Below are 11799 nucleotides of genomic sequence, written 5' to 3'. Positions count from 1 at the left end.
AGCAAGCTAGCGATGTCTCTTCGCTTGTACCCTAACAACGTTTCAAGTCGCTAAAAATATGAATCTTTACTCTAATTCAATACAAAAGATTAGTTCATAAAGTGAGGGTTGACCAAAACCATATAAAGAGACCAAATCATCCGCTGACAAGGGTGGACCTAGAAGCCGACGTTCAGTTTCGGCCGAACCAGTAACTTTAGTTCAAATTTTGTATTTTCATTAAAAAATTTACTAAATATGCACAAAAATTAAATTTTGAGCCCAGTTACTAACACTTGATGTCGCTATCCTAAAATTTAGAACTCGTAAAGTTCAACTACTAGCTACGCCTCTGCTCATTCAGCATGAATGTGGGAAGTTTTGACAAGTGAAATGAATTCGGTTAGGAGTGATTTTTGTTTATTTAATTTTTTATTCTTTGAAAATGCTCCCTCCGTTTCCTTTCACTTGGCCCATATAGACTTGACACTCCCTCTAAGAAAGTACTATTTATAAGGGGTCTATTTATTTTACTCCCTCCGTTCCAATATAAATGAATTTTGACAATTTTTTATGATCCAAAATGAATGAATTTTTCAAAGTACAAAGATGCATTAATTAAATTTTTCTAAAATTACCCATATTTTTAATGACTATCTGTAGTTTTAAAAAGTTTGTGAAGAAGCAAAATGATAATATTGACAAATTACCCTTTTATTAATGTCTATAATTAGCTTTCTTAAGGAGTGTACCACACCCCAAAAATTCATTTATCTTGGAATGGAGGGAAAACTCTAAATTAACCTTATTATTTATGCTTTGAAAATTTAATTTTGACCATTAGTATTTTAATTAGTTACCTAATGAAGATAATATCGGAATAAAACAATAAATATTTCTTAATTTGCTAAAATGGACAAGTAAGAAAATATATATTATTTTTAGCAGAAGGGACAACTCAAAATCACCTGGGATAGTATGAACATGTAACTTGATATATTTATAGAATGGTAGATTGTGTAAAGGCTGACGTGAGCCAAGACTAAACAAGTGATGGGTTAATTTTATATCAATTTGAATATGTATATTACTTGGAGAGACTTGACACGATCCCTTAACAAATTGAAGACATTTTGATGGAAATTAAGTGATTATTTTCCAAGAATTTGGAATTGATTGGAGTTCAGTTGAGGAAATATATGCTAAAGTGTGAAGTAAAGCCAAAGAAATGTAGAGTGCATGTAACTATTGTTGTCTTAATTTTTCCATTGAACTCATCCATGCTTCATTAAATGAATTTTGGTTCAACAATTTATGCATTCTTCACACTCATAAAGAAGAAATCTTTATCATTCAGTTTGATCTTCAGTTTGCTCGTCTTTTTTATGTGAATGATTCTTCTATTTATAATTGAAGCGGATCCAGAATTTAAAAGTGGTGGAGCACCACTGTCTTTAACTTAGACATATCAATCTTTTATTTTCCAATGACATAGATATAGCAATTACTTGTTATACAAAATTTGTCGCAATTTCTCTAAGAACTAAAAGTGAATCAAACCCAAGTCAATATACAAAAAGTGAATAAATGAAACGTAAATCAACCAATGCATCTGGCCAAACTTTTGGAGAGAAGTGGGTTTGTAGCTTTTACAAACTTGTTTTTAGTTTTATTTCTTTTTTAGAAGAGATCGTCATTTTTTTTTATTTTTTTTTTTAAAAAGAGATAACTAAAACAACAAGAAACTAGCCCAAAACTAAGCGAGGGAATGAGACCCCAACAACATCTCCTGTAGCACGCGAAGAAATGCTATAAGGCACATGTGAATCCATTCAAAGCGAGACTCTTGACTAAAAGCCAAATTGGCTAAACCATCAGCAACCGAATTAGCCTCTCTGTAAATATGGGAAACAGAGGTCACCCAACTCCTAGCCAAGAGATGATCAATGCGGTTGACAAGAGATCGTTATTTTTATACATAAGAGATCTGAAAATGTTATATTCTTCTATTCAAATTATCAGTGGTCGTAAGAGATCATTTCCTCACCGCGAAGTCATGGGCTGATGACCCCCTATCCTATGGGTAGTTTTGCATTTGATTATGTTGTATCTTTTAATCAAACCAATTCCTTGTGATGGATCATCTGACTCTTGTGTATGATTTGATTCCTTCACGTATATACTTCTCATGACAATTACACAAAATTGAACGATCTTTTTTTTTTTTAATTATAATTAAATTGACTGTGCCTTGCAATTCTTAGGCAAATTAAAGCTGAATAATGTTTTTAGTACAAAAAGGTTCCGTGGCTTTCTGGGATGCTTGAGCAAATTAAGTAAAACAAATTTTACAACTTTTAGTACAATAAAATAAAAATCGAGTATCATCAATGAAATCAACCTCTTTTTTGGGGAGGGGTGTTGATCTCCATAACACTAGAAGTTAGAACTAAATGCACGTGTGAGTTGAGGTTTATGGTCGCAGAAACATGAATGAAATAGCTATATGATCACAAATTGAGGCGTAAAATCCGTGTGTTCATGTTGCAGGCACGTGCAGCGGATTACCAAACAGATAAACATAGAAAATGACGCATTTACTTCTGCCGTAATTTACTCTCTAATCAAGCACAAGGAACTTCAATGTAATTTCTTTCATTTTCCTTTCCTTTATTTTAAAAAAAAATAAAAAATATTCATCTCCCCCCTGGTTTATCTTTTGCTCGATGCTCAGCTAACTTCAAATAATTTCATATCAAATTATTAGACAAAACTATCCAATTAAGTAAAAGGTCAAGTTCGAGTTGCAAGTTTTTAGACAGTTACAATAGTCATATACAGAATTCGAGCCTTTTATTTCTACTAGCTAGCTAGTACTAAGCAATCTATGTTTCCATAACTTCACTCCCAAAAAATAATATTATTGTTTAATTAAGCAAAACCTACAACAAGACAGTAGTTAAAGAGCATTAAGTTGTATTTCTAACCTATCAAATGAAGTTTAAGTTACATAAACAGTAGGATTTTAACTTATACCCTATCAAATTTACCCGTTTGGCCATAAGAATTATTCACTTTTTCCGGAATTTTTTTTCACTTTTTTCAAAAATTAGTTTGGCCATGAAATTCCAAAGACAACTAAGTTGTATCTGGAATTGAAAAACAAGAAAAACTTGTTTTTCAAGTTTTTTCACAACCAAAACAAGTACATTTCAACAAAAACATACAATTTCAAAAACTATGGCCAAACACAACTCCAACTCCAAAATTCCAAAAGAAGTGAAAAAGTTTTTGGTTTCAATTGCCAAACGCCTACAATTTAGTTTGCTTATGGGATGTCACAACAATGAGGTAATTTGTTTGAGATTGAGGAAAGTAATTAGTCAAAAACAATAATTCTGCTTCAATTTCAAGCAAGTTGCGATCAATTAATGGATCTCCAGTAGGCCTGTTAACCGGTTTAACCGGAACCGGACCGGTAACCGGTTAGGGAACCGGCCGGTTTCCGGTTAAAAAACCGGAACCGGTCCGGTTAAAAAGCTTCAAAACCTTCTTTTTTTTTGTTTTTTGTATTATATATATATATATATATATATTATAGTATTTATTAGTATATTGTAGGTATATTTACATATGTTATACAAGTTTATAAGTAAAGTTTAAATATTTACTGACTAACAGGCTAACAGCAAGTCAGCAATACAGAATATACGTGTATACATATATATATATTAAGTTATATGCTTAAGTTAACACTATATACTACATATACCTAAAATATAGTAAGAATATACGTATATATATCAATATACCTAGGTTATATAATATATATATATATATATATATATATATATATATATATATATATATATATTATATAACTTAAATATATATATATATATATATATATATATATATATATATATATACTTTAAGTATACTATATATACTTATAACTTATATATTATAACTTATGTTATTTATAGCTTAATTGTTTTCTAAGTTTATAAATTCGTATATATGTATACATATATATATATATATACCTAAAATATAGTAAGAATATACTTATATATATATCAATATATGTATCGGTATACTTAGGTTATATAACTTAATATATATAAATATGTATAACTTTATATATATATATATATATATATATATATATATATATAAAATATATAAGAATATATATAATATATATATATATATAATATATATATATATTTATATATCTTTAAGTTATATATAACTTATATATATATATATTTATATATAATATATATATATATAACTTAATATATATATATATATATATATATATATATATATATATATATATATATATATATATATATATATATGTTTAAGTTATATATATACTATATATTATAAGTATATTCTTAGTATATTTTAGTTATTTTTCAAGTATATAACTTTCTAGTTTTTAATTTAAGTATATTTTTAGTATATTTTAGGTATATTCCTAACTTTATAAAAGTAAAAATATGAACACAAGTAAATAGAAGAAAGCTCAATGAGCCATATATTTTATTCATTCTTGGATAACATTTATTTGCAAGTTGTAGTTTTTTTAACTTGCAAATAATACATGAGCAGTATAGAAATAGTAGAATAATAAAATCACCAATTTTGAACCATTTTGTTAATTTTCCCCACATCATATTCGGCCATGGAAATATCTTCAAAGTCTTCCATTTGGTCCGGTCCACTAGCTATCAAATCTTCAATTTCTTCCTCTTCGCCTTCCTCCGCTTCTAAGTTTTGGTTGCGTCGCTCCGATCTAATCCAATCGCGAATGCACACTAGTGCTTGCAAGCTAAAGCCAGATAATGAATGTCTATGGTCTCCAATTTCTTGTCTTCCTTGGCTAAATGCGCTCTCCGAAGCCACGGTTGATACTTGAACCGTAAGGATATCTCGAGCCATTCTTGAGAGTATCGGATAACTTGTCTTGTACTTCTTCTACCACGCTAAGACGTCCAAGTCATCCAGTTCCTTGATATCCACATTTGGCTGCATCAAATAAAAGTTATATTCATCAAAGTTTGCACTAGAAGAAGAAGTTGGCTGTGAATGTAAAACTTTTAAACCCGACAAGCCCTTTTTGCTACTCTGAGAAGTAGTAGGGCGTGGAGCAACGGGTGTAGCACGTTCTTCCAAACTACAATAATGAGTAAAAAAATTTCTAAACTCATCATCAATAGCGAGTTCGGCTTCAGCTAAAGATGGTTGAACTCTCGCTTCAATTTCTAAAAATGTATAAATTTGACCAACCAAATTTTTAGTATAAGACATTTTTAAATAAGGATTTAAAAGAGTACCCAATATAAATAAAGTTGGGATGGGAAAAAAATACTTCTTAAATTTGATTATCATTTCAAAAATAGACACTTGATAACCGGGTTTATGTTTATACTCTTGTAAAACTCTAGCTATTTCCGCTAAGTAGGCTAAAATTCCGGTTACCGTGGGATAGAATTGTCTAGAAAAAGCAAGAGTTGCATTATAAAAAATTTCTAAGAGCTCAACACATTCTTTAACATCTTCCCAATGCGAAAAATTTAACCAATCATCACTATCAGTATTATATTTGTTGTGAATTTGTTGTATGCGAATCCTATACTCATATGCTTGTTGTAGCATAATGTAAGTGTAGTTCCACCTAGTCTCAATTTCTACTTGAATTTTCCTAGGTCTAAGGTTATTTTCCACACAAGCATTCTTAAAATCTCTAATTCTTCCCCTATTAGCATTACAAAAAAAAAACGCAACCGCATTTTAACTTTTTGAATAGAATCGTCAAAATAGTCAAGACCATCTTTAACAATTAAATTTAAAATGTGACAACTACATCTCACATGAAAAATATTTTTTAGCGGAGGGTTTAATTCTCTCTTTAAAAGACCAATCGCCTTTGTATTATTAGAAGCATTATCTAAAGCAATACAAAGTGTTTTTCTATAAATGTTAAAAAATCTCATAATAGTAGACATTGAATCCGCTAAAATTTTTCCATCGTGACGACCTTTTCCTTCATCATATAAAAAAGCTATAATTCTTTTTTGCATAACCCAGTTGTCATCAACCCAATGACATGTAATAGCAAAAAAATCTAACTTGTTAAGACTAAGATCCAAAATCGGTAAGACAAACATTACAATTTAAAGAATTAAATACATGGCGCAAATAAAATCTATATTTTTTAAACAAATCTATAACATCGGCTCTACAAGTACTTCTAGGAATACCCTCAAATAACGGATTATAACAACGTTGAATGTAAGTAACAAACCCCATACCCGATGGAAAGGAAAATGGTAAACAATCATAAGCTACCATTTTAGCTATTTCTACACGCTCTTTTTTCTTGTCATACTTAAAATTCCTACCGGTTCGTGGGTCTATCGTCATTTGAATCCCCCCACATTTGAACCCGTTTGCTCTCCCCAAACATCCATATGTTTGGTTCTCATATGACCATTTAGTGTACCGTTCCACCATCCTTACCAGTTCCTTGCTTAAAACTAAATAATTGTCCACATAGGGTACATGTATGGCGATTGGTTTTCCCTATTCTTAGTCATAAATTTCCAAACTTTAGCTGTTGGCTTACGAGTTCTAGGCGGTTTGTCTTGTGTATGTGATTGTGCAGGACATGTATCTCCTATGGGATTTTCGGGGGGTTGTGTTTTATCATCATCATCTAAGTCTTCATTAAAAGTGTCGGTAAAATGTTGTTGCATTGCCTCATGACCTAAAAGTGGATTATTTCCTCCAACATCAATACCTAAATTAGGTGTTTCTTCTACAAATGTTTCCTCATTAAGCCCACGCCTAACAATACCACTACTACTACGGCACCACGTCTTAATCTCTTTGACATTATTAAATAGAATTAATTTAAATCACAATCAAATAAATCACAACAAATTAAATTGCTAGAATTAAATTGCGTAAATTAAATTGCAAAAAATAAATTGCTAGAATTAAATTGCGAAAAATAAAGATAGAGTTGGAACGAAGGTACCAAATTGCCGGATTAATTTCCAACAAAGTGAAGGCGGCTAGAATTGCAAATCCACCAAAGTTACTTCGGATTGTTGCAAAATCACCAACTCCACCAACAATATTATAATTGCAAAATTAATAATTGAAACTATAATAAGACTTTGTAATATTTATTTGAGAGAAATATAAAGTGACTAATTATTGCAAAGTAACTATAATTGAGAGATTGAGATTTGAGAGAAGAGAAGAGTGAATTGGTGTGAATTAAAATGAAAATGAAGAAGGGTTTATATAGGGGTGAGGGATGGGTTAAAGTGTTAAAAAAAAAAAAAGTTTGGGGGGTTGGGGGGCCAAAAAATAGGTAAATGACCGTTTGGCAACGGCCATTTTTGCAAATGGACCGTTGCCAACAGTCCAATTACGACCAGGGGCCCAGTGGCCCAACGGCTCTAAAAAAAAAAAAAATTTAATTTAACCGGTTTAACCGGTTCCGATTTTACCGGTTCCGATTTCAAAAAAATAGGAACCGGACCGGTAAAAAAATTAACGGTTAACCGGTTCTACCGGTTCCGGTTTTTACCGGTCCGGTTCCGGTTTTAACCAGTTCGGTTGGGCTTAATCTCCAGTATCTATCTATCTCCATTTAAGTACAATTTCCGTCTAATACTAAACATCACTATTAAATTTTTTTCCGGAAGTTTTCTATATTTTCTATTGACCTATTAGTATGAGACATGACTAATAAAAGTCAACAAAATTTGATCTAAAGCAATTAACCGATTAAATTTTACCGAAGGTCATTTACATTGAGAGATTCTGAATTTCTTTTAATCAAAGTTATGATTATCAAAGCTAGATTGTAACTGACGTGGAAGAAATACTACATGAGGAGATATGATGTCTTGCAAATACCCTGTGATGATTTTCGTAGTTGTTAGTATTATTGGAGTTGGCTTGCTCGAAATCCACTAAGGCTTTCATGCCTAAAAGGCAGAAGTAATTTTATATATATAAAAATGTTAGAGAACCATTCAACAAAGACATAAAATAAAGGGTCTTGTATAAACCATGAACTGATAGGAGTATAATAACTACTATCATGTTGCTTTCACGAAATCCACTAAGCTTTCATGCCTACCAGTTAGAAGTAGATTCTATTCTTATGTTGGAGAACAATTCAAGAAATGTAATTAACTGAAGAGAAATATCTAACATAAGACCAATTCGAACGGCTCATGTTGACATTATTTCATATAGCTTTGAAAAATGGGGGAAGACCAAAAAAGGGAATGCATGTAGAATTGCTTTCTATTTGGGCTTCAAGAATCAACAATCTCAAATCCGAAGCTAATAGTGGTTTCAGGCTTGAAGTACCAATTACATAAGGAAAATAACGATCATTATACATTAATCAAGGTATTAACACAAATTCTGTTGTCTAGCATGCCATGGGCTCTCTCCTGTATCAAAGTTTTTTCGCAAATAAACTCAATATTCAGACGAAGGGGCCAATCTATACGTGCATATATATGAAACCCGTCAAAATTGCTCTTGTATCTTCATGAAGAGTTTAATAAAAAAATCCAAAATTTACATAACTTTGTTGAATAAACGCGATTACATCATAAGATGAAGATTAATAGTATAATATTGCACTTCAAAATGTGCTTAGGCGGAGTCAATAGATTTGTGATAGTGTCACGGGATTTAACGTAATCAACATTAATTATACCACTTGTGAATTATCTGTAGGAAGAAGATCACTAACACCAGCAACATCAAGTGAATTCAGGCTTGTCGCCATACCAAAACTTGTTTAAGAAATGGTTGTAGGGTCACTGGCCCTTATGCCCCTATTTTGTGCTGTTCTTTAATTTTTGTCCTTTGTAACAAATAATTTTTTCGTAGGGCATAAGTTTATATTTGTATCATAATATCCCACAGGTTATGCCTTTGTCTTTAAAGAACTTATGCCAATTAGACATGTGTTCGATAGCTCAAAGGCAAAAATTAAAGACCAGCCCATATAAAGGACAAAACGTGCAATTTCTTCACGGTTGTAAACGTAATGGGCCGAGTAGCCGTCCAGAATTAAAAGCCCACAAATGTCATGAAGAAGCTGCTTAGCCCATCCATTCGACTCATATTGGGTAATAAGAGTGGTTACTGCTTTTGACAGAACCATAAAAAGTGGAGAATTCTCCACCAAATTGCATAATTTGATTATATATATTTTTTTATAGTAATTGTTGGTGTACGGTTTTTCTATTGGAAAGTAAATTTCAGATTTGGTTGGAATGCCAGTAAGTATTATTACTATTCTATATTAGAATACTGATAGGTGTACAACTAATTTGCATTTGAATAATGGTATGCATATTGTAATTTTGAATTTTGATCTGAAATTCTTGAAGGTATACTTTTATGATTTGGATGCTTGAAAAATAAGATTAATTTATAGATAAAATTTGATTGAATTTACAAAGTAATCTAATACAACAACCCAGTGAAATCCCACTACGTGGGGGTCTGGGAAGGGTATATATACGCAGACCTTACTCCTACTAAGGTAAGATGGCTGTTTCCGAAAGACCCTCGGCTCAATGAAAAGCATAAAAAGAGGTCAGATAAGGCCAAGAAATTCAAAGCGATATGGAAATGAAAATAACGAAAGCGATTAAGCCATAATGAAGCAGTTTACATCCTAATCTAATAATATATTTAATTTTTGGTATATACTATTCTTTCCAATCGAAAAGTATAGTGTTAAAAACTTAAATTTGATTAGAATATTACTATATATCATTATTCTTTATTGGAATACTAGTGGATATGCAATTACTTTTGATTTGAAAAATATTTTTTCCATGTTGAAATTTTAAGGAAGAAGATACCAATTGGGAGAGTAAATCTCAATATTTGGTTCAAAATATGTTTCCATATTCCATGCTTTAATTTAGGGATAATTTCCTTTAATTTAGTGTCAAGTTTATATTGTACTTATTGTTCTTTAACCAGAACGGTATATAAGGTAATTATTTGATGGGTACTATATATAATAATTCTAAAATATATGGTTATGTTCTTTTTCCCTAATGTTTCAATTTGGACGTGCCAGTTTTTAGAGAAAAAGTGCTCTAGGCTCATAATTAATAATCGGCCTCAGAGCCCTAAATACATCTATATCTATATATAATATAAAGTTATGCATAAATAAGGTGATGTGGCACCTTTCTATGTCCAGCATTGCTATTTATCTTTTTTTGTCAATTTTTGGCATTTTACTCAATTTCCTAATCAATAATAATTTAATATAATAGCATGACTACATTAAAAAAAGAAATGGTGCCAAGATTAATGGCTCTTAAGACCGTTATAACCTTTTCACATTCTCTGTATGGAACGGACACACCCTTTCAGTTTTTACATTCCATTTAATGGAGAATAAAGAATTCAAAGCTAGCTACTATTCACCAAGTAAATTGGATATAAGTACCTATTCAGCCAAATGTGTCGTTCATCGCAGCAGTATTTGCACCATGAACATTTCACCAACCAAAGTAGAATGTTTTCAGGAGTCCTTTAATATCAGAGTTTGATCCAAGTTTTATATTTAATGAGTTCAATTTTTAAGATTTTTAGCATTGTATTTGTTTTATTGTAAAATTATAGCTAGGATATTACTTTTTGATTTCTTATAGTAGGTTTTTACATATATGTATTTATACCATGCATCAAAAGTTATGGATTCAGATGAATAGTAATGATGCGAATGATGAAGTGAAAGATGTAGATTCATATGGGTAATAGTTTGTTCTTACCATCGAAGGACAAATGAAGTTCAACGACATAAATCTTGTTTTTTTACAAGAGATTGATTATATTCGAACTTAAGAGTTGATGGTAATTAATTTTATTTATTTATTATTTTTTGACGACATTATTTATATAGTTTGATGAGGTTTCGGCTAGCTTTGAAGTGTAGTAGATGGATATTATGTTTGACGCTGTCGAGGTGAATTCTTTTTTTCTCTTGTCCTTCTTCTTTTACATTTTTCCACTATTAGTTACGCTTCCTTTTGGTTAAAACTATTAATCTGTTTATGTGCCTTTTGGGTAATTGCCGAAGAATTGTTACCCAAATTTAAATATCAATAATATTTTTTGTTAACTTGGAGTGCTTTATGCACCTGTTATCCTTTAGTATTTTTTAATTTTTAATTTTCCTACTTTTAAATGTTCCTTGAATTTTTCTTAGTTAGGTGAAAGTTTAAATAAGCTCTATTAGCAATATATAATTAACTATATGATACATCGAAATATATAAGTATCTATTGTAAATAAATCAAATTTATGAATTAACCCTGAAGTGATTTATTAAAAGTGTTTTTGTTCTCATAGAAAAGGGGGATATTATTTAAATATATTATTACTTATTTGGTCTTTTTATAAATTTACTTATGATTTTTTTGTACTGCGTGGAGCACCCTAAATGAAATTCCATTATGAGATTCTATACTTCTTGGATCTATGTTGAAAAGAGGAGAAAAGATAAAATTGGTCGATGAATAAATTAATGTTTTAATTAAAAATATTAATATAAATATTACGTTTATATTTTAACTTTCTTTAATGACCGCGTGAAGTGCGGATAAATTCACTAGTTTTTATATAGAATGGACATAATTAATCCCACAGTACGATCAAAAACTCTTACCATTCATGTTTAGTAAATTCAAATTAGTTCAGTCTTCCCAGTCCAATTACTTTACTTCACCTTCAAGG

Source organism: Lycium ferocissimum, chromosome 9, assembly GCF_029784015.1.
Source record: "Lycium ferocissimum isolate CSIRO_LF1 chromosome 9, AGI_CSIRO_Lferr_CH_V1, whole genome shotgun sequence".
NCBI lineage: Eukaryota > Viridiplantae > Streptophyta > Magnoliopsida > Solanales > Solanaceae > Lycium > Lycium ferocissimum.
This window is presented reverse-complemented; position numbering follows the sequence as displayed.